Consider the following 26,305-nt stretch of genomic DNA (forward strand, 5'->3'; position numbering starts at 1 on the left):
GATATCTGTAATATGATATAACACACTCCCCGATATCTATAATCTGAGGGAACACACTCCACAATAACTGTAATCTGATGTAACACACCTCACTATTTGTAATCTGATGTAACTCACTCCCCACTATCTGTAATATGATGTAACACACCACCTGATATCTGTAATCTGATGTAAAGCATTCCCCGATATCTGTAATATGACATAACACACAGCGTGATATCTGTAATCTGTTGTAACTCACACCCCAATATCTGTAATCTGATGTAACGCACTCCTCGATATCTGAAGTCTAATGTAACAGATTCCCTGATATCTGTAATCTAATATAACACGCTCCCCGATATCTGTAATCTGCTGTAACACACTCCCCGATATCTGTAATCTGATGTAACACACTCCCCGATATCTGTAATCTGCTGTAACACACTCCTCGATATTTGTAATCTGATGTAACACATACTCCGAAATCTGTAATCTGCTGTAACAGATGCCCCGATATTTGTAATCTAATATAACACACTCCCCAATATCTGTAATCTGATGTATCACACATCCGCTATCTGTAAACTGGTGCAACACAGTACAGGCAAATAAAACCAAACATATCACTTGAATACCAGAAGATTCCGACAGTGATATTCATTACAGTATAAGGAAACTATGGCAAGAAGGCCTCACTTTGTGCTGCTTCAGCAGGGCACATTTAACTGCAAATTATATTCAATTTCAAGGTTGAAATTACATGAGCCAAAGCGTGGAGTGGACAGTGCTATGTCCACAGAGCAAAAAGCTAGAGAGTTAAAAAAAAATGGGAATATTCGACCATTACACGTATATAGTGGGCAGCGCTGAACACGGGGTTCCTTCATGCCAGGACCAGACCCCGCCTTGCTCCCATCGCATGGTTCTTTCTCTCCTTCCGTTCTTCCACAAACTTCTCTCGTCGACTCGCCCTGGTCTTTAACTGTGGCTGCTTATGATCCTTTTGGTGAGCATAGGCACTCGTCTCCAGCGACTTATTTTCAGCCACCTTGTTCTTTTTCGTGGCCTCCCAAGCTTTCAGCTTTCTTTTAATCTGGGCAGGGTTAGTAATGCTGGTGTCTGCTGCTTTTTCTTTCTGGCCTTCAGGTTTTTTGGGTCCTACTGATCTGACTTTCTTCACCTCTTCAGTGCCTGTATCACAGGGCGGTTCGGTGTGCACTGACATCCTGGCAGGAGTCTTCATCGCCAAGCGCTTGTTAACATTGTCCTTGGTAGCATCTGTAAGCCTGACATTCATTTTGGTGACAGAGTACAAAGAAGGCTCGAAGACTAATTTTTCATTCAAGGTGCTGGCTTCGGCTGCAGCAGCAGAGCTACGTGGTGGGAGAGGCAGTCGGGGAGCAGCGTCAGTGAGGCCTATAAAAGGCCCAGCGGCAGCAGCATCATCGGAGAGCCCAGCCAGTGCAGCTGCAGCAGGGAGGCAAAAAAGAAGCAGAAAGAAATCGAAAGGTGATGTCACAGCCAAGGGGGTAAGTGATTGGCTGGTGATTGGGAAGTAGTTTTTTCTTTTTCTTTATCAGTAAGTAACCTTTTGCATTGTTGTTGCTAAATTAAGTTTATCGAAGGGTTAAGTCATGGCGGGAGAGCTTGGACACGTGTTATGCTCTTCCTGTACTATGTGGGAAGTCAAGTGTCCCTGACGACTACGTGTGCGGGAAGTGCATCCGCCTGCAGCTCCTGACAGACCTCATTGCGGCACTGGAGCTGCGGATGGATTCAGTCTGGAGCCTGCACGATGCTGAGGATGTTGTGAATAGCACGTTCAGTGAGTTGGTCTTACTGCAGGTAAAAGGTACAGAACCAGACAGGGAATGGGTGACCAACAGGAAGAGCAGTGCAAGGAAGATATTGCAGGGGTCCCCTGTGGTCATCCCCCTGCAAAACAGATACACCGCTTTGGGTACTGCTGAGGGGGATGACTTATCAGAGGAGGGCAGCAGCAGCCAAGTTCAAGGCACCCAAGCTGTGGCTCTGCTACACAGCAGGACAGGAAAAAGAGTGCGAGAGCTACAGTGATAGGGGATTCAATTGTAAGGGGAATAGATAGGCGTTTCTGCAGCCGGAACCGAGACTCCAGGATGGTATGTTGCCTCCCTGGTGCAAGGGTCAAGGATGTCTCAGAGCAGGTGCAGGACATTCTGAAAAGGGAGGGTGAATAGCCAGTTGTTGTGGAGCATATAGGTGCCAACGATATAGGTAAAAAACGGGATGAGGTCCTACGAGATGAATTTAGGGAGCTGGGAGCTAAATTAAAAAGTAGGACCTCAAAAGTAGTAATCTCAGGATTAGAAGGATGTTGGGAAATTCCAGAACCAGGGGACAAGGTCTTAGGATAAGGGGTAAGCCATTTAGGACTGAGATGAGGAGAAACTTCTTCACTCAGAGAGTTGTTAACCTGTGGAATTCCCTGCAGCAGAGAGTTGTTGATGCCAGTTCATTGGATATATTCAAAAGGGACTTAGATATGGCCCTTAAGGCTAAAGGGATCAAGGGGTATAGAGAGAAAGCAGGAAAGGGGTACTGAGGGAATGATCAGCCATGATCATATTGAATGGTGGTGCAGGCTCAAAGGGCCGAATGGCCTACGTCTGCACCTATTTTCTATGTTTCTATGTTTCTACGTGAAACACTCCCCACTATCTGTAACCTGATGTAACACACACCCCTTTATCTGTAATCTGATGTAACACACTTCCCACTATCTGTAATCTCATGTAACACACTTCTGAATCTGCATTCTGATGCAACAAAGATCCCGATATTTGTAATGTGATGTAACACACTCCCCACTATCTGCAATCTGATGTAACACAATCCATGATTCTTTAATCTGAGGTAACACACACGTAAATATCTGTAATCTGATATAACACACCCCGATATCTGTATTTTGATTTAACACACACCCCGATATCTGGAATCTAATGTAACACATTCTGCACTATTTCTAATCTAATTTTGCACATTCCCCGATATCGGTAATCTGATGTATCACACTCCCTGATATCTGTAATCTAATGCAACAGACTCTGCGATATCAGTAATCTGAAGTAACACACTCCCATCTATTTGTAATCTGATGTAACAGATTCCCACTATCTGTAATCTGATATAACACAGTCCCCACTATCTGTAAACTGATGTAACTCAACTCCCCGATATCTGTAATCTGATGGAATACACTCCATGATATCTGTAATCTGATATAACGCACTCCCCACTATCTGTAATCTGATGTAACACACAGCCACACATCTGTAATCTGATGTAACACTCTCTGCACTATTTGTAATCTGATTTTACACATTCCCCGATATCTTGTAATCTGATGTAACACAGACCCAATATCTGTAATCTGACGCAACAAACTCCCCGATATCGGTGATCTGAAGTCACACACTCTCCTCTATCTGTAATCTGATGTTACATCCTCCCCACAATCTGTAATCTGATGTAATGCACACCCTGATATCTGTAATATGATGTAACGCACTCCCTGATGTCTGTAATCTGATGAAACACACTCCACTATATCTGTAATCTGATGTAACACCCTCCCCGATATGTGTAATCTGATGTAACACACTCCCTACTATCTGCAATCTGATGGAACACACACCCCGATATCTGTAATCTGATGTAACACGCTCCCCACTATCTGTAATCAGAAGTAACGCACTCCCCTACAACTGTAATCTGAGGTAACACACACCCAGATATCTGTAATCTCATATAATACACACACCCCGATCTGTAATCTGATTTATCACTCTCCACACTATTTGAAGTCAGATGTAACACACTCCCTGCAATCTGTAATCTGATGTAATACACTCCCCGGTATCTGTAATCTGATGTAACACACTCCCTGATATCTGTAATCTGATGTAACACACTCCCTGATACTTGTAATCTGATGAAACACACTCCCCGATATCTGTAATCTGATGAAACACACTCCCCGATATCTGTAATCTGATGTAACACACACCTCACTGACTGTAATCTGATGTAACACACACGCCGATATCTGTAGTCTGATGTAACACACTTCCCACTTTCTGTATTCTGATGTAACCAACACTCTGATATCTGTCATCTGAAGTAACATACTCCCCTCTATCTGTAATCTCATGTAACACACACCCCGATATCTGTAATCTGATGTAAATATCTGTAATCTGATATAACACACTCCCCACTGACGGTAATCTGAGGTAACTGTTATGTATGGAGAAAGAGTCGGACTGAACACTGTGAGCTCAAAGTAAAGTGTGACCCTTACTCTTTTATTGCAGGTCTCTAGAGTGCCTCTCCAACCTGTGAGGCCTCCTGAAATACCTGTGCTCCCCAGGAATTGTATGACCCCTTGGGACTCCAGGGGATGAGCCCTCTGGTGGCTGTACAGAATAAATACATGTTTACATATATAACAACACTTCCCCCCAAAGTCAATAGTGGAAGTATTTACAATGTGAGTTGATCTGGGACCCTTCTTGCCCTGGTTGATCGTCTCAGTGTGAAAGCTGGTGTTGTTGAATCATTTGTTGGGCTCTCGCTGGGCTGCTGTGCAGCTGGCCTTGTTGGGCTGCCTGGTGTGTTGGGTCCTGCTGGGCTGCTGTGGATGATGGGTTCTGCTTCGTGGTCAACCGTGATGCCGGTTGCCACTGGTGTGTATGTTGGGGGATCAAAAAAGGTAAGGTCCAAGGTGGGTTGCTCAGGATAGTCCGTGAATCTGAGTTTGATTTGGTCCAAGTGTTTCGGGTGAATGAGTCCATTTGAAAGTTTGACCCGAAGAACTCAGCTCCTCTCTTTGGCCATGACAGTGCCGGGAAGCCATTTGGGCCCTTGTTCATAATTTACTCCAAATACAGGATCATTGATTTCAATCTCGCATGACACATTTGCGCTATCATGGTATGCACTTTGTTGAAGCTGCCTGCACTCTACCTGTTCATGTAGATCAGAGTGAACTAACGAGAGCCTTGTCTTCAGTGCTCTTTTCATGAGCAGTTCAGCAGGTGGGATCCCAGTGAGTGAGTGGGGTCTCGTGTGGCAGCTGAGCAGGACTCGGGATAGGCGAGTCTGCAGTGAGTCTTCAGTTACCCCCTTCAAGCCTTGCTTGATGGTTTGCACTGCTCTCTCTGTCTGACATTGGATGCTGGTTTAAATGGGGCAGATGTGACATGTTTGATCCCATTTCGGGTCATGAATTCTTTGAACTCAGCACTGGTGAAATATGGCCTGTTGTCGCTCACCTGGACATCGGGTAAACCGTGAGTGGCAAACATGGCCCGCAGGCTTTCAGTAGTGGCGACGAACGTGCTAGCCGACATTATCTCACATTCAATCCACTTGGAATACACGTCTACAACCAGAAGGAACATTTTGCCCAAGAACGGGCCTGCATAGTCAACGTGTACCCTAGACCACGGTTTGGAGAGCCACGACCATAAACTTAGGGGCGTCTCCCTGGATACATTGCTTAACTGCGAGCATGTGTTACACTGTGAACGCAGGACTCTAAGTCCGCATCGATACCGGGCCACCACATGTGGGATCTGGCTATCACTTTAATCATCATGATGCGAAGTTAGGCGCTGTGGAGGTCATTGATGAAGGTGTCTCTGCCTTTCTTGGGGACCACTACTCGATTGCCCCACAGAAGGCAGTCTGCCTGTATAGACATTTCATCTTTGAGCCGCTGGAACAGCTTTATCTCTTCCTACATTTCCACTGGGACACTGGACCAGCTCTCGTGAAGCACACAGCTTTTGACTAGAGATAATAAGGTGTCCTGGCTTGTCCAGTTTTGATCTGCCGGGCAGTGACGGGTGATTGCTCACTCTCAAATGCTTCCATAACCATGGCTAGATCTGAGGGCTGCGCCATTTCCACCCCCGTGGTGGGCAATGGCAGCCTACTGAGAGCATCGGCGCAGTTTTCTGTGCCTGGCCTGTGGCGGATGGTGTAGTTGTGTGCGGACAACGTGAGCGCCCATCTCTGGATGCGGGCCGATACTCTCGGAAAACAGGGATATAAGTGACTTATGGTCGGTTTCCAATTCGAATTTTAGCCTAAACAGATATTGATGCATTTTCTTTACCCCATAGACACACGCTAACGCTTCTTTCTCAATCATGCTGTAGGCTCTCTCAGCCTTAGACAGACCCCTGGATGCATAAGCAGCTGGTTGCAGTTTCCCAAAATCATTAGCTTGTTGCAATACACACCTGATGCCATATGACGACGCATCACATGCTCGTACCAAACGCTTACATGGATCATACAACACAAGCAATTTCTTTGAGTATAACAATTTTCTTGCTTTTATGAAGGCATTTTCTTGGCTTTTGCCCCAAATCCATTTGTCCCCTTTCCGTAGTAAGCCATGCAGTGGTTCTAACAGTGTGCTAAGACATGGTAAGAAGTTACCAAAGTAGTTCAAGAGTCCCAGAAATGACCACAGCTCTATCACGTTCTGTGGCCTCGGTGCATTCTCAATTGCCTCTGTCTTCGCGTTGGTGGGCCTGATGCCGTCCACCGCAATCCTCCTTCCCAAGAACTCCACTTCAGGTGCCAGGAAAACGCACTTTGAGCATTTTAACCTGAACCCCACGCGGTTGAATCGACTAAGAACCTCCCCCAGGTGCTGCAGATGCTCGACTGTGTTCCGACCTGTGAACAAGATGTCGTCCTGGAAGACCACGGTGTGCGGGATTGACTTCAGTAGTCTTTCCATGTTTCTCTGGAATATCGCCGCCGCTGATTGGATTCCAAACGGGCATCTGCAATAAACAAAAAGACCCTTGTGCGTGTTGATGCAGGTGAGGGCCTTCGATGATTCCGCCAGTTCCTGCATCATGTAGGCTGAAGTCAGATCCAGCTTCGTGAACGTCTTTCCTTCCGCCAGCGTTTCAGAGAGGTTGTCGGCCTTTGGTAGTGGGTATTGGTCCTGCAGAGAGAAACGATTGATAGTTACTTTGTAATCGCCACAGATTCTGTCAGTCCCATCTCCCTTGAGGACTGGGATGATAGGACTGGCCCACTCGTTGAACTCGATCGGTGAAATGATGCCCTCTCTTTGCAGCCAGTTTAGCTCGATCTGTACCCTTTCTCTCATCATGTATGGTGCTGCTCTCACCTTGTGATGGATGGCTCGCGCCCTCGGAATTAGGTGGATCTGCACTTTTGCTCCTTGGAATTTCCCGATGCCTGGTTTGAACAGCGAAGGAAATTTGTTTAAGATCTGGGCACATGAAATGTCATCAGCAGGCGATAGCGCTCGGACGTCGTCCCAGTTCCAGCGTATCTTTCCCAGCCAACTCCGGCTGAGCAGCGTGGGACCATCGCCCGGTACCACCCAGAGTGTTAGCTTTGTGCACCGCTCCATCGTAGGAGACCTTTAAAGTAGCACTGCCGATTACAGGTATCAGTTCTTTCGTGTAAGTTCTGAGTTTCTTGTGAATTGGAGTTAAGACTAGCCTTGAGGCCTTGTTGCACTACAGTCTTGCCAAAGTCTTTTTGCCCATGATGGACTGGCTCGTGCCTGTGTCCAGCTCCATTGACACTGTGAGTCCATTTAGTTCAATATTCAGCATTATCAGGGGACAATTCGTGGTGAATGTGTGCATCCCATGTACCTCTGCCTCCTTGGTCTGAGGCTCTGGTTCATCGTGATCCTCCGTGGATATGTTCTCCTCTGCAACATGGTGGTTTGCAGGTTTAGCAGGATTTGCAGCTCGCTTCACACTCGTTGGAGGTGTCTCATTGTTCCACAGCCCTTGCAAACGTACCTTTTGAATCGGCATGAATGGAAATGATGATCACCCCTGCAGCGCCAACAAGGTGTTAATGGCCTTGTATTCTTTACCCTTGATGGTGGACTCTGAGACATCTTCGGACGTGCAGCTGCAGGCACGTGTGACCTGCCCTGTACATTACGATTCGAAAACAACGTCGCTTTGTTCACAGTACTTGTAGCAACACTTGTGTGCTGAGAGATTTGCTTCGTATTGTCACTGGTGGGGCAATGAACACCTGGGCTATCGCTATGTCCTTACTCAAGTTTGGTGTCTCTACAGTCAAAAGTTTGCGAAGTATGGTTTCGTGGCCAATGCCAAGTACGAAAAAGTCTCTGAGCATGTGCTCCAAATGTCCTTCAAATTCGCAATATCCTCCAAGGCATCTTAGCTCGGCGACATAACTCGCCACTTCCTGACCTTCAGACCTTTTGTAGGTGTAGAACCGATACCTCACCATCAGAACGCTTTCCTTCGGGTTCAAATGCTCTCGGACCAGTGTGCACAAATCGCCGTACGATTTCTCCATGGATTTTGCTGGAGTGAACAGATTCTTCATGAGGCCATACGTTGGTGCCCCACAGATGGTGAGGAGAATCGCTGTTCATTTGGCAGAATTCTCTTCCCCATCTAGCTCGTTGGCCACGAAGGATTCGTTGAGTCGTTCCACAAAAGTTTACAATCATCTCCCTCTGAGAATTTCTCCAGGATGCCCACTGTTCTCTGCATCTTTGTGTTCGCTATCTGTATACCGTCGCCAGTTGTTATGTATCGAGAAAGAGTCAGACTGAACACTGTGAGCTCAAAGTAAAGTGTGACAGTCTTTTATGGCAGGTCTCCAGAGTGCCTTTCCAGCCTGTGAGGCCTCTTAAAATACCTGTGCTTCCAAAGGATTATGGGATCCCTGGGGAATCCAGGGGATGAGCCCTATGGTGGCTGCACAGAGTAAATACAAGTTTACATATATAACAGTAACACACTCCGGAATATCTGTAATCTAAGGTAATATGCTCCCCGATGCCATTAATCTGATGTAACACATGCCCAGAAATCTGTAAATTGATATAACACGCACCCGATATCTGTAATCTGATGTAACACATTCCCCGATATCTATAATCCGATATAAAACACTCCCCACTGACTGTAATCTGGTGCAACAAACACCCCGATATCTGTAATGCGATTTAACACGCTCCTCGCTATCTGTAATCTGATGTAACGCACTCTCCCATAGTTGTCAATTGGTACAACACATTTCCTGTTATCTGTAATCTGATGTAAAACATTCACAGTTTTCTGTTATCTGATGTAATGTACTCCACTATAACTGTAATCTGAGGTAACACTCTCCCCGATATCTGTCATCTGATGTAAAACACTCCCCGATATCTGTAGTCTGATGTATCACACTCCCCACGATCTGTAATCTGATCTAACACACTCCCCTATATCTGTAATCGGAGGTAACACACACCCCACTATGTGTCATCTAATGTAACGCACCCCTCTATATCGGTACTTTGATGTGACTTTCTCGTCGATATCTGTAATCTGATGTCACATATACCCCTCTATCTGCAATCCGATCTAACACTCTCCCCGATATCTGTAATCTGATGTCACACACTCTCCAATATCTGTAATCTGATGTAACTTTCTCCCCGATATCTGTAATCTGATGTAAGACACTCGCAGTTTTCTATAATCTGATGTAAAACACTTCCCGATATCTGAAATGTGATGCATCAAACTCCCTGATATCTGCAATCTGATATAAAACACTGCCCACTGACTGTAATCTGATGTAACACACTCCTCGATATCTGTAATCTGACGCAACAAACACCCCGATATCTGTAATGTGATTTAACACACTCCCACTCTCTGTAATCTGATGTAACACACTCACAGTTTTCTGTAATCTGATGTAACGTACTCCCCATAACTGTAATCTGAGGTAACACATACCTCTCTAAGTGTAATCTGATCTAACACTCTCCCCGATATCTGTAATCTGATGTAACACACTCCCTGATATCTGCAATCTGATGTAACACACTCCCTGATATCTGCAATCTGATGTAACACACTCCGCAATATCTTTAACCTGATGTAACTTTCTTCCGATATCTGTAATCTGATGTAACACACACCCCATTATCTGTTATCTGATGTAACTCAGTCCTTGATATCTGTAATCTGGTGTAACACACGCCCCGATATCTGTAATCTGGTGTAACACACGCCCCGATATCTGTAATCTGGTGTAACACACGCCCCGATATCTGTAATCTGGTGTAACACACGCCCCGATATCTGTAATCTGGTGTAACACATGCCCCGATATCTGTAATCTGGTGTAACACACGCCCCGATATCTGTAATCTGGTGTAACACACGCCCCGATATCTGTAATCTGGTGTAGCACACACCCCGATATCTGTAATCTGTTTGACCCCGGTCCGGACGTGGATTGGGTCTGTGATGGATCCGTTGGTAAGGATCACAGCCTGCATGTCGTCATGGAGCAGCCGGAGCATGGTGATGACCTTTTGGGGCCTTCCGAAATGGAGGAGGACGCTCCACAAACCCTCGCAGTTGACAGTGTCAAAGGCCTTTGTAAGGTTGAAGAAGGCCATGTATAAGGGCTGGCGCTGATCACCCCAACCCTCTTCTCCATCTTCCTCACTGCCATGCTCCACCTCACAGTCAACAAGCTCCCCGCTGGAGTGGAACTAAACTACAGAACCAATGGGAACCTGTTCAACCTTCGCCGTCTCCAGGCCAGGTCCAAGACCACCCCAACCTCTGTCGTCGAGCTACGGTACGCGGACGATGCCTGCATCTGCGCACATACAGAGGCCACAGGCCGCAGTAAAGGATATAGTCGACATATTTACTGAGGCGTACGAAAGCATGGGCCTTACGCTAAACATCCATAAGACAGATGTCCTCAACCAGCCTGTCCTCATTGCACAGCATTGAGCCCCAGTCATCAAGATCCATGGCACGACCCTGGACACCATGGACCACTTCCCATATCTCGGGAGCTTCCTATCAGCAAGAGCAGGCATCAACGATGAGGTCCAACACCGCCTTCAGTGCGCCAGTGCAGCCTTCGGCCGCCTGAGGAAAAGAGTGTTTGAAGACCCTCCAAACTTCCACCAAGCTCATGGTCTACAGTGCTGTAGTAATACCTGCCCTCTTGTATGGTTCAGAGACATGGACCATGTACAGTAGACTCCTCAAGTTGCTGGAGAAATATCACCAAAGATGTCTCCGCAAGATCCGACAAATCCCCTGGGAGGACAGGCGCACCAACATCAGCGTCCTCATTCAGGCTAACATCCCCAGCATTGAAGCATGACCATACTCGATCAGCTCCGCTGGGCAGGCCACATAGTCCGCATGCCAGACACGAGACTCCCAAATCAAGTGCTCTACTCGGAGCTCCTTCGCAGCAACGAGCCAAAAGTGGGCAGCGGAAACGCTACAAGGACACCCTCAAAGCCTCCCTGATAAAGTGCGACATCCCCACTGACACCTGGGTGTCCCTGGCCAAAGACCACCCTAAGTGGAGGAAGTCTCAACACCAAGAGAATGCAGAAATCAAGTGCAGGCAGCAGAAAGAGCGTGCCGCAAACCAGTCCCACCCACCCCTTCCCTCAATAACTATCTATGTCACCTGTGACAGAGTCTGTGGCTCTCGTATTGGACTGTTCAGCCACCAAAGAACTCACTTCAGGAGTGGAAGCAAGTCTTCCTCGATTCCGAGGGACTGCCTATGATGATGATGATGATGATCTGCAATCTGATGTATCACACACCCCGCTATCTGTAAACTGATGTAGGCTACTGCCTGAAATCTGTAATCTGATGTAACACACTCCCCCATAACTGTAATCGGAATTAACACACACCATGATATCTGTAATCTGATGTAACCTACTCCCCAATATCTGTAATCTGATGTAATATGCTCGCCGATATATTTAATCTGATGTAACACACTCCCCACTATCTGTAATCTGATCTAACACAATCCGTCTGTAATCTGATGTAACATAGTCCCAGTTTTCTGTAATCTGATGTAACACACTCCCCACTATCTGTAACCTGATGTAACACACACCCCGATATCTGTAATCTGATGTAACACACTCCCCGATATCTGTAATCTGATGTAACACACGCTCGATATCTGTAATCTGATGTAACACACTCCTCGATATCTGTAATCTGATGTAACACACGCTCGATATCTGTAATCTGAAGTATCACACACCCCGCTATCTGTAAACTGATGTAACACACTCCGTGATATCTGCAATCTGATGTAACACACTCCCGAATATCTGTAATCTGATGGAACACACGCCCCACTAACTGAAATCTGATGTAACACACTCCCCGATATCTGTAATCTGATGTAACACTCTCCGCACTATCTATAATCTGATTTTACACACTCCCCGAAACATGTAATCTGACGTAACATGCCCCCCGTTATCTATAATCTGATGTAAGACATTCCCCATTATCTGTAATACGATGTAACATACTCCCTGATATCTGTAACCTGATGTAACACGCTCCACAATATGTGTAATCTGATGTAACACACACGCAATATCTGTAATCTGATGTAATATGCTTCCCGATATCTTTAATCTGATGTAACACACTCCCCGATATCTGTTAGATGATGCAACTATCATCATCATCATAGGCAGTCCCTCGGAATTGAGGAAGACTTGCTTCCACTCCCAAAGTGAGTTCTTTAATGGCTGAACAGTCCGATAGGAGAGCCACAGACCCTGTTACAGGTGGGACAGACATTCGTTGAGGGAAGGGGTCAGTTGGGCTGGTTTGCTGTGCGCTCTTTCCGCTGCCTGCGCTTGGCCTTCATGCTCTTTGCGTTGGGACTCAAAGAGGTCGACACCCTCCTGGATGCACTTTCTCCACCTCGGGTGGTCTGTGGCCAGGGTCTCCCAGGTGTCAGTGGTGATGTCGCACTATACCAGGGAGGCTTTGAGGGTGTCCTTATAACATTTCCGCTGTCCTCCTTTGGCTCGTTTACCATGAAGGAGCTCCGCATAAAGCATTTGCTTTGGGGGTCTCGTATCTGGCATGCGAACTATGTGGCCTGCACAGTGAAACTAATCGAGTGTGGTCAGTGCTTCAATACTGGGGATGTTAGCCTGGACGAGGACACTGATGTTGGTGCGCCTGTCCTCCCAGGGGATTTGCAGGATCTTGCGGAGACATCGTTGGTGATATGTCTCCAGCGACTTGAGGTGCCTTCTATACATCGTCCATGCCTCAGATCCATACAGGAGGGCGAGTATTACTACAGCCCTGTAGACCATGAGCTTGGTGGTAGATTTGAGGGCCTGGTCTTCGAACACTCTTTTTCTCAGACGACCGAAGGCTGCACTGGTGCACTGGAAGCGATGTTGAATCTCCGCATCAATGTCGGCCTTTGTTGATAAGAGGCTCCCGAGATATGGGAAATGGTCCACGTTGTCCAGGGCCATGCCGTGGATCTTGATGACTGGAGGGCAGTACTGAGCGGCGATGACAGGCTGGTGGAGGACCTTTGTCTTACGGGTGTTAAGCGTAAGGCCCATACTTTAATATGCCTCAGTGAATACATTGACTATATCCTGGAGTTCAGCCTTTGAATGTGCACAGACGCAGGCATCGTCCGCATACTGCAGCTCAACGACAGAGGTTGGGGTGATCTTGGACCTGGCCTGGAGGTGGCGTAGGTTAAACAGCTTCCCAAGGTTCTGTAGTTTAGTTCCACTCCAGCGGGGAGCTTGTTGATTGTGAGATGGAGCACGGCGGCGAAGAAGATTGAGAAGAGGGTCGGAGCGATGACGCAGCCCTGTTTGACCCCGGTCCGGACGTGGATTTGGTTTGTAATGGAAACGTTGGTAAGGATCACGGCCTGCATGTCATCGTGAAGCAGGCAAAGAATGTTGACAAACGTTTGGGGGCATCCGAAACGGAGGAGGACACTCCATAGACCCTCACGGCTGACAGTGTCAAAGGCCTTTGTAACATCAAAAAAGGCCACGTATAAGGGCTGGCGCTGTTCCCTGCATTTTTCTTGCAACTGTTGCGCTGTAAAGATCATGTTTGTTGTGCCCCATAGGGGACGAAATCCGCATTGTGATTCCGGCAGGAGCTCGTCGGCCACAGGGAGAAGACGATTGAGGAGAACTCTAGCGACAACTTTCCCAGTGACTGATAGCAGGGAGATTCCCCTGTAGTTGTCCTTTTTAAAAAAAATGGTCACAATCGCTGCATCTCCCGGCATGCTCTCCTCCCTCCAGATGAGAGAGATGAGCTCATGTATCCGTGCCAGCAGTGCCTCTTCGTCATATTTTAGCGCCTCAGCAGGGATTCCATCCGCACCTGTAGCCTTGTTATTCTTGAGCTGTTTTATGGCTTTGCCTACCTCATACAACGTTGGAGTTTCACTGAGTTGGCGGGTCGCGTGATGCTGGAAGGAGCTTCAAAGTGCTCCTTCCATCAGGCCCTGACAGCCTCGATGTCCTTGATAAGTGTTTCCCCGTTCTTGGCTAGGAGTGGGGTGGGGCCTTGGGAGTTTGGGCCGTAGGTGGCCTTGACTGCAGCGAAGAATCCTCGTATATCGTGACTGTCGGCCAGTTGTTGTATCTCCTGTGCTTTCTCTATCCACCACCTGTTCTTTAGGTCCCGGGTTTTTTGTTGGACCTCAGCCTTGAGCCGTCTGTAATGTTATTTTGCAGCTCCCGAGTTGGGTTGTTGCTTGAGGCTCAGAAATGCTTTGCGCTTGCGATCTATTAGTTCTTCGATCTCCTGATCCTTTTCATCAAACCAGTCCTGATGTTTTCTGGTTGAGTGACCAAGTGTCTCTTCACAGGCACTGGTTATAGAGGCCTGGAGGGCAGACCAAGCACTGTGGGCATTCAGCATCTCAGGGTCATCAAGGCACGCCAGATTGGCTGTGAGGCGCTGGTTGTATAGGGCTCTCTTAGCTGGGTCTCTAAGTGCCCCGGCATTAACTTTTTTGCGGAACTGCTTCTGCTGTTCCCTCTGCTTTGGGGCAATGTTAATGTTGATGATGGATTGGATTAGGTGGTGGTCCGTCCAACAGTCGTCAGCTCCTGTCATGGCGCGGGTGATGCGCACATCCTTGCGATCCCTGGGTCGGACGATGACATAGTCAAACAGGTGCCAGTATTTGGAGCGAGGGTGTTGCCACGATGTCTTGTATTTGTCCTTCTGGCGGAACAGGATGTTGGTAATGAGGAGTTCATGTTCTAGACATTTTGTCAGGAGTAGGGTAGCACTGGAGTTGGCTTTCCCTGCCCCCTCTCTGCCAATCACGCCGCCCCAGAGGGCTGTGTCTTTGCTGACTCTGGCATTAAAATCACCCAGGAGGATCAATTTGTCGCCCGTGGGGAAGCGGGACAAGGATGGCTCGAGGTTGGATTAAAAACCCTCTTTAGCCTCATCCGTTTCATCGAGTGTGGGGGCGTACGCACTGATGACTGTGGCTCATTGGTTCCGGGATAGGGTAATACGAAGAGTCATGAGGCGTTTGTTTACCGCACAGGGGGAGTCTTTGAGGCGGTCGACCAGCTCATTCTTGATGGCAAAGCCGACTCCATGAAGGCGGCGTTCTGCCTCTGGTTTCCCTTTCCAGAAGAAGGTGTAACCTCCACCATGTCCCTTCAACTGGCCTTCCCCTGCCTGACGGGTCTCGCTTAGGGCGGCAATGTCAATGTCAAAGCGTCTGAGTTCCCGGACAACTATGGCAGTGTGGCGTTCCGACCTGTTGCTGTTGGGATTGTCCGTGAGGGTCCTGACGTTCCAGGTCCCGAACTTCATATGGACGAAGTGGAAGATGCCTGTGCGTGAGCGCTTTTAACATGGGGTGGCCGATGCACACCGGCAACCACATGGGCTTAGCTGAACAAGGTCTTGGTCCAGTGGCAATGGAGGTCCAAGACAACTGGAGACCAGGCACAGATCTATAAGCCTAATTGCATACGGCGAAGTGTTGGCTGCAAACTTGGCTCTGAGTAGTACCATTGATGGTAGATGGCCCAAGGCTTGGTTGGGGGACAGGCATGAGGAAGGTGACTTCCAAAGTTATTTTAAAAGTTAAAAATTGATAAAGATTCCCAATTTGTTTAAAAAGTTTCTAAGAATTGTTAAAAGGTCAAAGATGTAGTAGGTCAATAATAGATGTTTAAAAATATTTTGATTAAAAGTATAAAATGTAAGCTGATGTAACACCCACTCGATATCTGTAATCTGGTGTAATACAATCCCTGATATTTGAAATCTGATGCAACAAATTCCCCGATATCTGTAATCTGATGGAACACACTTCTCTCTATCTATAATCTGATGTAACACACTCTCCGATATCTGTAATCTAAGGTAACACGCACCCAGATATCTGTAATCTGATGTAACACACTCCGCACTATCTGTAATCTGATTTAACACACTCCCCGATATCTGTAATCTGATTTAACACTCTCAGCACGATCTGTAATCTGATTTTACACGCTCCCCGAAACATGTAATCTGATGTAACACACTCCACGATATCTGTAGTCTGATATAACACACTCCCGATACATGTTATCTGATGGAACACACTGCCCGATGTCTGCAATCTGATGTGACACACCCGCCAATATATATAATCTGATGTAACGTACTACCTGACATCTGGAATCTGATTTAACACACTACCCGCTAACACTAATCTGATGTAACACACTTCACGCTATGTGTAATCTGACGTAACACACTCCCCGATATCTGTAATCTGATGTAAGACATTTCCCGATATCTGTAATCTGGTGTAACACACACTCCAATATCTGCAATCTGATGTAGCACACTCCACGCTATGTGTAATCTGATGTGACACATGCCCCAATATCTGTAACCTGATGCATTGCACTCCACGATATTTGTTTTCTGATGTAACACATTCGAACTGTTGTGTATCTGTAAAGCATGCACTCCCATGTTCCGCCACCAGGGAGCTCATCTCCTGAAGTCCCAAGGGATTCCAGCATCCCTTGGGAGCACTGTATATAAGCCGGCCCCGAAGGCCTGTTCCTCATTCTGGAATGTCTTATTAAAGACTGAGGTCACTGTTACTTTAACCTCCCTGTGTGCAGTCTCATCTGTGTTAGGAACACAATAACTGACGACGAGTATACGAATCCAACGCAAAGATGCAGCAAATTGTGGGCATCCTGGAGAAGTTCTCAGAGGGTGAGGACTGGGAAGCCTATGTCGAACGGCTAGACCAGTACTTTGTAGCCAACGAGCTGGACGGAGAAGGAAGCGCTGCAAAAAGGAGAGCGGTTCTCCTCAAGGTCTGCGGGGCACCGACCTACAGCCTCATGAAGAATCTTCTGGCTCCGGTGAAACCCACAGATAAGTTGTATGAGGAGCTGTGTTCACTGGCTCGGGAGTATCTTAACCTGAGGGAGAGCGTGCTGATGGCGAGGTATTGGTTCTATATGTATCAGCGATCTGAATGTCAGGAAGTGGCGAGCTACGTCGCCGAGCTAAGGCAACTTGCAGGACAATGTGAGTTTGATGGCTACCTGGAGCAAATACTCAGAGACTTTTTTGTACTGGGCATTGGCCACGAGAGCATCCTACGAAAACTTTTGACTGTAGAGACACCGACCCTCAGTAAGGCCATTGCGATAGCACAGGCGTTTATGTCCACCAGTGATAACACCAAACAAATCTCTCAGCACACAAGTGCGAGCAATGTTCACAAATTAACTGGAACTGTGTTTGCGAGCAGAAATGTACAGGGCAGAACCCACGAGTCTGCAACTGCCAGCAGGCCTCAGGTGACCCAGATGATTCAGAGTCCACAACAAAGGATGAATGCAAAGCAATTCACACCTTGTTGGCGTTGTGGAGGCTTCCCATTCAGCCTATTCATGCTGCTTCAAAGGGTATATTTGTAAGAGCTGTGGAACAATGGGACACCTCCAACGAGCTTGCAGACGAGCTGCAAGCTCTGCAAAACCTGCTAACCACCACGTGGCAGAGGAAGATCGATCCATGGTGGATCAAGGCAATTTTGAGCCTCAGAGGAGGTAGATGATGAATTACACGGGGTGCACATATTTTCAACGAAATGTCCACTTATAATACTAAACGTAAAATTGAATGGCTTACCCGCAGCCATGGAACTGGACACTGGCACTCGCCAATCCATCATGAGTAAAAAGATGTTTGAGAGACTGTGGTGCAACAAGGCACTCAGACCAGCCCTGAGTCCCATCCACACGAAACTGAGAACATACACCAAAGAGCTTATCACTGTCCTGGGCAGCGCCATGGTCAAGGTCACCTACGAGGGTACGGTGCATGAACTGCCACTCAGGATTGTCCTGAGCGATGGCACCACACTGCTTGGAAGGAGCTGGCTGGGCAAAATCCGCTGGAACTGCGATGACATCCGAGCGCTAACACATGTCGATGAGGCCTCATGTACCCAGGTTCTTAACAAATTTCTTTCCCTTTTTGAGCCAGGCATTGGAAACTTTTCCGGGGCGAAGGTGCGGATCCATTTGGTCCCTGAGGCACGACTCATTCACCACAAGGCGCAAGCAGTACCTCACATGATGAGGGAGAGAGTGGAAATCGAGCTGGACAGGCTGCAACGCGAGGACATCATCTCCCCAGTGGAATTCAGAGAGTGGGCCAGCCCGATTGTTCCAGTACTCAAAAGTGATGGCACGGTCAGGATTTGCGGCGATTATAAAGTAACTATTAATCGTTTCTCGCTACAGGACCAATACCCGCTACCTAAGGCAGACGACCTATTTGCGACGCTGTTCACCAAGCTCGACCTGACTTTGACCTACATGATGCAGGAGCTGGAGGAGTCTTCGAAGGGCCTCACCTGCATCAACACGCACAAGGGACTGTTCATCTGCAACAGATGCCCGTTTGGAATTCGGTCGGCTGCAGCGCTCTTCCTGAGAAACATGGAGAGCCTACTGAAGTTGGTACCACACACGGTGGTTTTTCAGGACGAAATTGGTCACGAGTCAGGACACCGTCGAGCACCTAGAAAACCTGGAGGAAGTCCTCCAGCGACTGGATCGCGTAGTGCTGCGGCTGAAGAGGTCAAAATGCGTCTTCATGGCAATAGAAGTGGAGTTTTTTGGGAGAAAGATCGTGGCGGACGGCATTCAGCCCACAGAGGCCAAGACAGAGGCTATCAGGAACGTGCCCAGGCCACAGAACGTCACGGAGCTGCGGTCGTTCCTGGGACTTCTCAACTATTTTGGTAACTTCCTACCGGGGTTAAGCACCCTCTTAGAGCCCCTATATGTGTTATTGCGTAAAGGTGAGAACTGGGTATGGGGAAAAAAAACAAGTAATTGCTTTTGAGAAAGCCAGAAACATTTTATGCTCCAACAAGCTGCTTGTATTGTATAACCCATGTAAAAGACTCGTGCTAGCATGTGATGTGTCGTCGTACGGAGTCGGGTGTGTATTACAACAAGCTAACATTGCGGGGAAGTTGCAACCTGTCGCCTATGCTTCCAGGAGCTTGTCTAAGGCCAAGAGGGCCTACAGCATGATTGAGAAAGAGGCATTATCGTGTGTGTTCGGGGTAAAGAAAATGCATCATTATCTGTTTGGCCTCAAATTTGAGCTGGAAACCGATCACAAGCCCCTCATATCCCTGTTCGCTGAAAACAACGGGATAAATACTTATTCTCAGCTCACATACAAAGGTGGGCACTCGCGCTATCAGCATATAACTATACCATCCGCTACAGGCCAGGCACCGAGAACTGTGCGGATGCTCTCGGTCGGCTACCATTGCCCACCACGAGGGTGGAAATGGCGCAGCCTGCAAACTTGTTGATGGTGACGCAGCCCGCAGACTTGTTGATGGTCATGAAAGCATTTCAAACTGATAAATCACCCGTCACAGCCTGCCAGATTAGAACTTGGACCAGCCAAGATCCTCTGCTGTCCCTAGTAAAAAAACTGTGTACTGCATGGGAGCTGGGCCAGCATCCCCGTTGAAATGCAGGAGCTAATCAAGTCGTTCCAGTGGCGAAAGGACGAGCTGTCCATTCAGGCAGACTGCCTGTTGTGGGGTAACTGCGTAGTGCTACCAATAAGGGCAGGGAGACGTTCATCTCGGATCTCCATAGCACACACCCGGGTATAGTAAGATGAAAGCGATAGCTAGATCCCACGTGTGGTGGCCCAGTTTCAACTCTGACTTAGAGTCCTGTGTACGGCAATGCAGCATTTGTACTCAGTTGAGCATTGGGCCCAGAGATGCACAACTAAGTTTGTGGTCCTGGCCCACCAGACCATGGTCAAGGATCCATGTCGACTATGCTGGCCCGTTTCTCGATAAAATGTTCCTGATGGTGGTGGATGCTTTTTCAAAATGGATTGAATGTGAAATAATGTTGGGAAGCACCGCCACCGCCACCATTGAAAGCCTGAGGGCCATGTTTGCCACCCACGGCCTGCCTGACATATTGGTCAGTGACAACGGGCCATGTTTCACCATTGCCTAATTTAAAGAATTCATGACCCGCAATGGGATCAAACATGTCACCTTGGCCCCGTTTTAAACTAACCTCCAATGGGCAGGCAGAGCGGGCAGTACAAACCATCAAACAGAGCCTTAAACGAGTCACAGAAGGCTCACTCCAAACCCGCCTGTCCCGAATACTGCTCAGCTACCGCTCGAGACCCCACTCGCTCACAGGGGTGCCCCCGGCTGAGCTACTCATGAAAAGGACACTTAAAACCAGACTCTCGCTGGTTCACCCCAACCTGTATGATCAGGTAGAGAGCAGGCGGCAGCAACAAAATGTAAACGATGGTCGCGCCACTATGTCATGGGAAATTGATCTGAATGACCCTGTGTTTGTGCTAAACTTTTGACATGGTCCCAAGTGGATCGTGGGCACGGATAGGTAAAAAAGGGAGTAGGGTGTTTGTAGTCAAACTAGACAATGGACAAATTTGCAGAAAGCTCCTGGACCAAACGAGGCTGCGGTTCACAGACTGCCCTGAACAACCCACAGCAGACACTACCTTTTTCGAGCCCACAACACACACCCAAAGGATCAACAACACCACGCCGGACCAGGAAATCGAACCCATCACGCCCAACAGCCCAGCAAGGCCAGGCTCACTCAGCAGCCTTGCAGGGCCAACAACACACCAGCCCAGTGAGGGCACAGCCAACACACCAGAACAGACATTTCTACCGAGGCGGTCCACCAGGGAAAGGAAGGCTCCAGCCCGCCTCACCTTGTAAATAATTTTCACTTTGACTTTGGGGGGGAGTGATGTTGTTTATCTGTAAAGCATGCACTCCTATCTTCCGCCACCAGGGAGTGCATCTCCTGACGTCCCAAGGGATCCTCGGGCCTGTTACCCACTCTGGAGTGTTTTAATAAAGACTGAGATCACTGTTACTTTAACCTCCCTGTATGCAGTCTCATCTGTGTTCGGAACACAACACTAATGATATCTGTAATCTGATGTAACACACACTCGATATCTGGAATCTGATGTAACACACTCCTAGATATCTGTAATCTGATGTAACACACTCCCAGATATCTTAATCTAATGTAACACACTCCCCACTATCTGTAATCTGATGTGACACACAGCCCGATATCTGTAATCTGAGGTAACACAGTCCCCGATATCTGTAATCTGATGTAACACACTCCCAGATATCTGTAATCTGATGTAACACACTCCACGTTAACTGTAATCTGATGTGACACACTCCCAGATATCTGTAATTTGTTGTAACACACTCCCCGTTATCTGTAATCTGATGTAACAAACTTTCCGATATCTGTAATCTGATTTAATACACTTCCCGATATCTGTAGTCTGATGTAACACACTCCCCGATATCTGCAATCTGATGTAACACACTTTCCGAATTCTGTAATCTGATTTAACATACTCCCCGCTATCTGTAATCTGGTGTAACACATTCCTAGCTGTCTATAATCTGATGCAACTCACTCCCATTATGTGTAATCTGATGTAACACACTCCATGATATCTGTAATCTGATGCAACAAACCAACCGATAACTGTAATCTGATGTCACACACTCCCCATTATCTGTAATCTGATGTAACACATTCCCCGATATCTGTCATATGAAGAATCACACACCCCGATATCTGTAATCTGATGTAACACACTCCCACTATTTGTATTCCAATGTAACACACTCCCCTCTATTGTAGGGTTGGTGTGTCTATCAGCTTGCCTTCCTGACTAGATCGGTTGCGAGTCGCTCCCACTCCCTGGTTCTCGAGCTTGGATCCATTAATCAGGATGTAATAAAGTACAGCATACAGATGTTTTGTACAATGAAGACATGGGTTTTATTCAAGAAAGCAAATAACACAAATACACTCCAATAAAACTGTGAAATCTTACAAAAAGGTTCTAAACAATGGGGAATACTTTATTACAGGTAATAAAACACAACAGAAATACCTCCCACCTCCCACTCACTCTCTAACTAAGTTAGACTCTAGGGCAACAGGGATAATGCTCATCAATCCTTCCTTTGACAGTTAGGGCTGTCTCGCAGTTTCGGGGTTCTTTGGTTGTATCCGGTTTGCCTTGCCGTACCCCGGACATGGTAGAAGACCTCTGCTGCGTATTGAAGCCAGTTGGGGCGAGTTCTTTTCTCCGATGTCGCGATGTTTCTTCCTGTGGTTTCTCATCGTGTGCTCTCGGTCTTGTTGTTCCGAAGTGCTGGTCAGAATAGTTCTTTCTGTGATGGTCAGAACAGAGATAGTTCTCTTGGTACGAGAGGCCCTTAATTCGTGCCAAATCTAACGTTTCTTTTGTTTAAGTTTTGCTGTCCAGCTAACTGGAACTTGATTAAGTTTTAATCTGGCGTTGATAAACTTTTCTCAGTTGATGAGCTCTTGTCCATTGTGATAGCACCGCTTTTGCTTCAGGAAGTCTGGCCTGAGACAGATATTTCTATGCCTGTTGAAAAGGTGTTGGAATATGTATGTGACATTTGGGTCCTGTGGGTGAGGTAGATAATGTTTCTTCCGTGATCGATTGTTTAAATGCTAATGTTTTCTGGGAGGCTGACTAAGGTTAAACAGTTTCCCCAGACAATTTGATTAACTCCAATATCCAAACTGCCTTTTCAGAGGTCGATCCCATCCCCTGGTTTTGCAGCCTTTTTCCTCACAGACCCAATATTCACCTTTTAAAAATCCCAAACTTGGTTAAAACGCGTAGATTTCTTCCATAAGCATTTTAAGATCCCAAACTTTCTCATTAATAATCCCAAATCGAATTTCCTTTTCAATGAGTCCAAACACTGGGAGGTGGGGTTTCCATGAATTTTGAAATCTTGCAGTCCCCTACTTGACACTCTTCACTACATAGTGTCATCCTAAGTGAACAGAATTCCTGATTCCCGAGAGCTAACCTTCCCCTGTAATTTACCTAGCTAAACCTAAACATAATTCCCCTTTGAAATGTATTACTGTTTACAAGTAAATTCAGTCTTAAGTTACATTACAGCATAGAGGGGTCCAATGCCCCTCCATTACTCCAGTTTCACAAAAATACACAGTAAAACACACAGAGTAAAACTTTTTAACACTTGACCTCTATGTTTTCTTTACAGCAGGTGGAATCTAAACCAGACCTCACCGGGTGACTGCAAATTTTCTGCAGTGTCCTATCATATTTTGTGTTTTCCTCCCTGATACAACCCTTAAGTTCAGCTAGGGCTTGTCCAACACCCTCTGGTGCTGGGACCAATGACCTCTGCCTCTCACCCTGCAGGTAGTACACCATAGATAAAGAATAATCGCGAGCTGGCAGACAACCAAAACGTGGGAAGCTATTCTGATCCCAGCGGTGACCTCTATATTTCTCAAAATATCTCACCAGGGTGGAACTATGATCTCTGAAATCTCGACCCCTGTCTCAATTGTTCTAAAGTATAGAAATGTTTCTGTGATACTTCTACAGCTTTCAGTAGGACGGTAAGATGTTCAGGTAGAGGGGGGATTTCATATCCGAAATGTGCAACATATTCTTGCAGGTTTGTTATGTTGTCACTTACAGTGAGGTGAACAGTGGAGGGTTCAGGAATGGAGCAATCCGTTCCTGGGTCACTTGAACTTCTGCCTCGGGTTTAAAACAGAAACTGCTGTCACTTACCGGACACCACATGTGCTGTCCATGCTGGTAATGGGACGCACTTATGGTGACACAATATGTCCCACCCCCTATGTATGCTACCTGTGGAGGAACATGGTCTTGTGCCATCACCTCCATGGTACAGTTGATAGGCTGTGCGCCAGCAGCCTTTAACACGCATTGTGGTCTAGAATAGGCATTCAAATGCTGGGGGCACAGTATTATGTGTGCACCCCGGCTCTGGCACCCGGAGAGGTCAGTACCTGTCATAGTGTGCTCCCACTTTATGAGATAAGGTGAGACCGCTGTGAAACGAACATGTGCACCTCCTTGAATTACCCCAATGTTCTCCACCCTGTATACCGGTCCGGGTTGGGCTGTTCCACCCATGACCGGCATCCTCACTACTATTCCCATGGTAGTGTGATTGGAATGCCCGCAATCCATTGGGGCAGGGTAGGCTTCAGAAGCTAGACGGAGCTGACATGGGCTTAGCGAATTACTAAACGGGTGCAGGGCTTGTTGCTGATCCAGAAGGGGACTAAACCTTGCTTTAAATCCTCCAGATTGCTGCGGCCTCGTCCAGCAACCATACCCCATACAGCACACACACCTCATTCCTCGCAGCCTGATCCGGGGCATTCCTATCCTCCCGTATAAGTGCATTTACTGTTTTTGCAAGTCTTTCCAGCTCAGCAATAATCTCCTTTAAATGGACTGTCATAGCCTGGTCCTCATGTAGCTCTGAGCCTACCACTGTGTTCTCTTCCCTTAGGATCTTCTGTAGTTGTTTTTTTTTAGACCATTTGTATGCGTTTGCAGTTCTATATCGTCCATGCTATTTATCACAGAGGATCCTGTATTATATGCAGCGAAAATGTTGTTCCAGGTTCCCCTTCTTTGTCTCCCTGTGCCCATAGTGTTCCCAGTGTATAGTATGTATAAATCTGCTCTGTCTCCTTCGTGCACCATGCAGGTAAGTGTACTTCGGTAAGGTTTCCTCGATGTCACCTCTGTGACCCGTACTTGCCCCCATTAGGGCGAGCAGAAGCAAGGCCCTCTCATCATTTGGTTCCTGCCCTGTAGGGATACAAAATAGATAGCCTTGCCCTTGAGAAGAACAGTTCTCTGGCTTGGCAAAGGTGATCCAGTTCGACAATCTTAAACTTACTTCTAAAATAATTAAATTCTAAAACTGAAACTATCAAAAATCTTAAAACACACTTAAATCATCAGAAACGCGATGTACATCCACCGCCCGTCTCCGGATGGCCAAGCTAAATCCTGTTCTGCTCCTTTCTTTTGCAGCCTCTGGGTAGCTTGTATGGCTGGATGTAAGGTGGACTGTATCGCAGGACCCAGAGAGTTCTAACCGAGGGTTTCCCTGAGTCCCATATGATCGGGGGAATGGCCCCTCCTGCACTACAGCACACTACCCCCTTGTGTTGCTGCTGAGTCCGTGTTGTTCCCTGTGAGTTCCGCGCAGCCTGAGGCCGCAGGCTGGGGACCCTTGTCGTTAGAATGATCCTTGACCCTGGGCATTCTTTTACGGGCTGCAATCCTCCCAGGGCTGAACCACTGAAACTGGAGCGCTGGTGACCATGGTATCTTTGGCCGTGGCGTATGGGGAGTCCTTCTTAGGGCTCCGGCTACTGGGGGTGCGTCCGAGTCCCAAACAATTGGTGGGATAGCTCCTCCAGTAATACAATTCACCGCCCCCATCTGCACGGTCTGTGAGTCTGCAACGCCCCTTGTGGGCCTTCCATAGTCGGAGGCTGCTGGCTAAGGATCCCTGCCCTGAGGACGGTTCACTGCCCCCAATGGTAGCGGGATGTAGAATGACCCAGCCTGTTCATTCCCTGTGAGATCCACTAGACTGTATGGGACTCCGTTAGATAGAGGTGAGGCAGTTGGGTTATCTGCATATACAATGGTGCTCCAGTATCTAGCAGATAGGTCCCTGTCACCTTCTCCACCTCCATCTTAACGCACGGTCTCTTGTGTGCATTGTATTCTAGGGTACACAAATAGACAGGCGGTGCCGGTTCTAGTCATGGGTCGGGATTTGGCGGGGCGGATGGGGTTCCCCTCCCGCTGGCCATAGCTACCTTCCCTGGGACGTCCAATATGGACCGGAGCGTGGCCACGAACTCCTCGAAGGAAGAGGGAGAGTTCTGCGCTCCGGGTTAGGGTCCGGC

Source organism: Pristiophorus japonicus, chromosome 5, assembly GCF_044704955.1.
Source record: "Pristiophorus japonicus isolate sPriJap1 chromosome 5, sPriJap1.hap1, whole genome shotgun sequence".
Lineage (NCBI taxonomy): Eukaryota > Metazoa > Chordata > Chondrichthyes > Pristiophoridae > Pristiophorus > Pristiophorus japonicus.